This window comes from Bubalus kerabau, chromosome 18 (genome assembly GCF_029407905.1).
Source record: "Bubalus kerabau isolate K-KA32 ecotype Philippines breed swamp buffalo chromosome 18, PCC_UOA_SB_1v2, whole genome shotgun sequence".
Classification (NCBI taxonomy): domain Eukaryota; kingdom Metazoa; phylum Chordata; class Mammalia; order Artiodactyla; family Bovidae; genus Bubalus; species Bubalus kerabau.
The window spans coordinates 12,444,278-12,449,791 of record NC_073641.1 but is presented as its reverse complement, the minus strand read 5'-3'; the positions used below and the strand labels follow the sequence as shown (position 1 = coordinate 12,449,791).

Sequence of the window (5,514 nt, the reverse complement as noted above, 5' to 3'; positions counted from 1 at the left end):
GCCATTTTTTAATCGAGGAGGTTTTCCCAACCTAGGGATCAAATCCAAGTCTCCTGCATTGCAGGTGAATTCTTTACCACTGCGCCATGTGGGAAGTAGCAATATTCACGCATTCCCAAGGACAGCACAGCCTAAACCACCAAGGGGAAGAGAAGCATTTCCTCTCTGCCCCTCCCATTGATAGGGGCCCCGTCCCTGCCCCCAGGGTAGCACTTGATGAGGGTGTTTATTCACGGCTGAACTGCACCTTTCAAAGACCCTCACCTTACTGCAGATAGGAATTTCCTACAGTGTAAATTCCACTAACCCAAGACAGAAACCAGAACTTGCTTTTCCCGCCTAGCACCTGCTCACAGTGTATGTGGTAATAAACCCAGAACAGAGCAATGCTAAGGAGCAGGTGCTGCTCAAAACGATTATTTCTGGTGAGAATGAAAGCGAGGATCTGAGAGCCATGGAGACTCCCAGGAGGGCAGTGGCAGTAGGGTCTCTGCTGGATTCATTCAGTGGGGTAAGTTCTGTTGCTCATGTAAGAACTGAGGCTGATCATTTACTTCACATTGGTTTCTCTTTCCCTCATAAGCTCCTCCCTCCTCCAACCATAAAAAGGTGCTTAATTTCACTCAAATCAGAAAAATGCAAATCAAAAGAAATATTGTTTTCTACCTACCAGATTGGCAAAGATGAAAAAATTTGATGAACTACCTTGGTGTGAACACGAGAAAGCATGCTGATGGTGGAGAGTAAACCAGAACAACCTTTACAAAGAGACGTGGATTATGAACTAACAAGTGTGAACACAAAACCCTCGATCCAGCAATTTCACCTATAGGAATTTATCTTACAGATCAGAGGTGAGCAGACTTTGTCTCTCAAGGACCAGGTAGTAAGTGGTTTAGGCCTCTGGGCCAGGTATCACTGCTGCTATCGCTCAGCTCTTGCAGCATGAAAGCAGCCACAGACATTATGAAAACAAATGGGCATGGCTGTGTTCCAATAAAACTTTATTTACAAAAACAAATGGCACTTTGAATGTGGCCCACAGGCTGTGGCTTGCCAACCCCTGCTAGGTACTCTTGCACAAAAAAACAAAAACATATGTACTATATTCTTCATAGCAATACTCCTAAGAATGGAAACCACCTTGATAACCATCAATAGAGGACTGATAAGTAAATTATAGTACCTCCATTCAATAGAATACTTGCAGCCATTAAAGAGAAGAAGGCAGCTCTATGTGCCCTGATAAGGGTTAATATCCAAAATGTATCAGAAAAATTCTATTAATTTATTTACTTATTTTGGCTGCACGGGGTCTTCGTTGCTGCAGGGGATTTTCTCTAGTTGCAGCAAGCAAGGAGCTCCTCTTCATTGCAGCGCACGGCCTTCTCGTTGCTGTGGCTTCTCTTGCTGGGACTCGGAGGCTCTGGAGCTCGGGCTCAGTAGTTGTGAACACGGTCTCAGTTGCCCTAAGGCATGCAGATCCTCCCAGACCAGGAATCGAACTGGTGTACCCTACACTGGCAGGCGGATTCCTAGCCACTAGACCACCAGGGAAGTCCTCACAATTTTTAATTAAAACAAATTTTTTTTTCATTACATTGAGTTTATTGGATGATACCATACTGAATATCTTTAATCCCAGAATCTGCTTATTCTTTGTACAATTGAAGTATAGCTGCTGTACAATATTATGCAAGTTACAGGTGTATAACATTTTTAAAGGTTATACTATAAGTTGTTATAAAATATTGACTATATTCCCCATGTTGTACAATACATCCTTGTTAATTACTTTATACCTAATGGTTCATACCTCTTACTCCTCGACCCCCATATTGCCCCTCCCCTTCAATTTTTAAAAAAATTTTTAAGTGGGGAGCAGGGTAGAATACACTTCCAATTTTTATAAAAATTATATACATATACATATATATATATTTGCTTATCCAAGAATAGCACATATCTGATGAACACAAAAGAGAATGAGGAGGGAAACTAGATGGCTGGGGAACAGGAGCATGATGCAGACCTTTTTTCACCATATGCCCTTCTGTGCTCTTTGAATTTCATACCACGTGCTTTATCAGTGAGGGACTGAACACTGTCCTTCATTGAATGAATACCAAGAGTACTGGAGTGGGTAGCCCCTCCCTTCTCCAGCAGATCTTCCCAACCCAGGAATCAATCTGGGGTCTCCTGCATTGCAGGCAGATTCTTTACCAACTGAGCTACCAGGGAAGCCCCACAAATGAAGGACAGATAAATACAATTAAATTTTTTTAATGCAAATGCTTTTTCAGTAGTATTTTGAATCATCAAGTACAGACAGAAAAGTAAAAGAGGGCTCCAGATAGCAGACCTAGCTATTTCCAAAGTCCCCTCCAGTACCCAGAGGCTGCATGAAAAGAAAGTGAAAGTGCAAGTCACTCTTGTGTCCAACTCTTTGCAGTCCATGGAATTCTCCAGGCCAGAATACTGGACTGGGTAGCCGTTCCCTTCTACAGGGGATCTTCCCAACCAAGGGATTGAACTCAGGTCTCCCACACTGCAGGCGGATTCTTCCCAGCTGAGCCACCAGGGAAGCCCAAGGCTGCGTGGTGTCCCTCAAAGAGCATCCCAGTGGGAATCAGACTTGGGCATCAAGTCCACCCTCTGTGACCAACTCCCTGTGCTGCCCTGGACAAGTCACCTCAACTCTCTGATCATCTCTTTCCTTGTCAGTAAAACAGACACAATAGTACTTGCGAGCTACATAATAGAAAATAATGTTATTTTTATTGGAGAAATCTCTTAATGTCTCTGGGCCTCTTTCCTAATCTGCAAAATCGAAAAGTTGGACAAAATGAGCCTTTAACTTAATTATTCTGTTATTAAACAAAGTTGTCATTTACCAGAATTCAAGGAGAATCATAGACTTGGCAAGCAAGTGAGGATCTCATTTTACTTATCTCAGAGAGTGACCTCCAATTCCAAAAAAGAAAATAAGATACATGTTTAGACTTAGAGATCTCAGAGGTGGGAAAGGGCTCCTTTTGCCAAGGACACCACCTCTTCTTTCCTTGATCCAGCCAACCCAGCAGGTGTCAGCCAGGCAACTTTTTTTTCTGCCTGCCACTGAGTACAGAAGCCCTATTGGGAAAAAAAAAGGTTAGAAAATGTGACTCATAAAGAGGGGTGGACACATTAATGTCAAATGATAGACTCCTGAGGGCTGACAAAGAAATGGAGGGGCCGTGCAGGGAGGCCCATCCTAACTTCTGTGTTCCGCTAAGAGTTATCATTTGTGTTGTTTCAGGAACTCCAAGGGGATGACAGGGTGGCAACAAGAAGAGCACCATTGCACCACCCCATTTCTAAGGATTTCTGGTTATTGTTAAACAAGAGTTTGGAGAAGTTAAACTGACAGGAAACAACACACATGTTGAGTTATAAGGTGGAAAATGTTGGGAAATTTGTTTTCAGAAAAGTTCAACTGGACGAGAGTGTGCTGATGTGATGAGGAGCAGAGCTCTTAACACCATCTCAGTGGGTGGAAGACTCTTTTCCTGTCCCTCCTCATTTCCATGGGCTTGGGATAACTACCTAGCCACTTTGAAAAGGCTCTTCATGTCTTTGGCTTCAAAGAATGTTTTACTCTTGAATAAACCATGTTTGTCCTCTCAATCTTAGAACCAAGGCAGCCAACCCAATCTAAGGCATTTCAACAAATCACAGACTCTACCTGGACACGCACAGAACCTGGGAGGGATACATCCCCCAAAATGATGGTCTGAGACAAGAGAGAAGGAATATGGGCCTTAAGGCATCAGAGGAAAAAGAGAGTGGGATTTCAAATTTGAGTTGAAGGATTGCACTTTCTCTCTCTCTATCTCTCTGGGCACGTGGCATCTGGACCAGGGATCAAATCGGCAGCCCCAGGAGCGGAAGCCTGGAGCCCTAACCACTGAACCACCAGGGAAGTCCCAGGATTGGACTATCTCTATGAGAGGTGGGAGGAAATATTATTACATAAAAGATGCAGGACATAAGGGTTTGCTCAAAATTTCAGTGGGCTATGGAGCAACTAGAAATAGGATGGAACAAATGAACGTTTTTATGAAACAGAAAGAAACAGACAGACTCACAGACAGAGAACAGACTTCTGGTTGTCATGGGGGAGAAGGGGTAGGGGAGGGATGGATTGGGAGTCTAGGATTAGTGGATGCAAGTATTATATATAGAATGGGTAAATAATAAGGTCTTCCTATATACAAAGGGGGGAGAAGGCAATGGCACCCCACTCCAGTACTCTTGCCTGGAAAATCCCATGGACGGAGGAGCCTGGTAGGCCGCAGTCCATGGGGTCACTAAGAGTCGGACATGACTGAGCGACTTCACTTTCACTTTTCACTCTCCTGCATTGGAGAAGGAAATGGCAACCCACTCCAGTGTTCTTGCCTGGAGAATCCCAGGGATGGGGGAGCCTGGTGGGCTGCCATCTATGGGGTCGCACAGAGTCAGACATGACTGAAGCAACTTAGCAGCAGTAGCAGCATATACAAAGGGAACTCTATTCCATATCCTGGGATAAACCATAATGGAAAAGAATATAAAAAAGAATGCATATATTGATCAATTTGCTGTACAGTGATATGAATACAACATTGTAGATCAATTATATGTCAATAATAAACAAACAAATAAATAAATTATTTTAATAACTTTTAAAAAGAGAGGAGAAGGGTAGGCGGCGGGGGTGCTTTCCAGGTGGCTCAGTGGTAAAGAATTCACCTGCCAATACAGGAGACACAGGAGACATGCATTCAATCCCTGGGTCAGAAAGATCCCCTGGAGGAGGGAATGGCAACCCACTCCAGTATTTTTGCCTGGAGAATCCCATGGACAGAGGAGCCTCGTGGGCTAAAGTTCATAATGTCACAAAGAATCGAACATGACTGAGCAAATGAACACACACACATGCAAGAAGGCTGGGAAGGAAGGATAGAAGGAAAGAATAAGATAGATACATGCCTACGCTCAGAAAATGTACTAAATAGAAGTATGCTGCTACTGCTGCTGCTGCTAAGTCGCTTCAGTCGTGTCCGACTCTGTGCGACTACATAGACGGCAGCCCACCAGGCTCCCCCGTCCCTGGGACTCTCCAGGCAAGAACACTGGAGTGGGTTGCCATTTGCTTCTCCAATGCAGGAGAGTGAAAAGTGAAAGTGAAGTCACTGAGTCTTGTCTGACTCTTAGCGACCCCACGGACTGTGGCCCACCAGGCTCCTCCGTCCATGGGATTTTCCAGGCAAGAGTGCTGGAGTGGGGTGCCATTGCCTTCTCCAAAATAGAAGTATATCAATATATTAATAAGAAGTGAAACTATGGGGGATTTTTTTTCTTCTTATGGATTATCTGTGTTCTTTACAATGACCATATTTTATTTTCTGTTCATTTATCGGAAATGTCATCATGCAAATGAGAGTTATGTCTGGTGACCCTATTATACTTACAAGTACTTTAAATAATTTT

General features: G+C 43.6%; 1 long non-coding RNA gene across 1 annotated transcript; it reads left to right on the top strand.

Annotated features, from left to right (window-relative positions):
- The first annotated feature begins 444 nt into the window (after nucleotides 1–444).
- On the top strand, nucleotides 445–3,511 carry LOC129633122 (uncharacterized). The gene is made up of 3 exons (XR_008704904.1): nucleotides 445–511; nucleotides 674–854; nucleotides 3,299–3,511. It is a non-coding gene; the product is annotated as an uncharacterized LOC129633122 (long non-coding RNA).
- The last annotated feature ends 2,003 nt before the right edge of the window (nucleotides 3,512–5,514 follow it).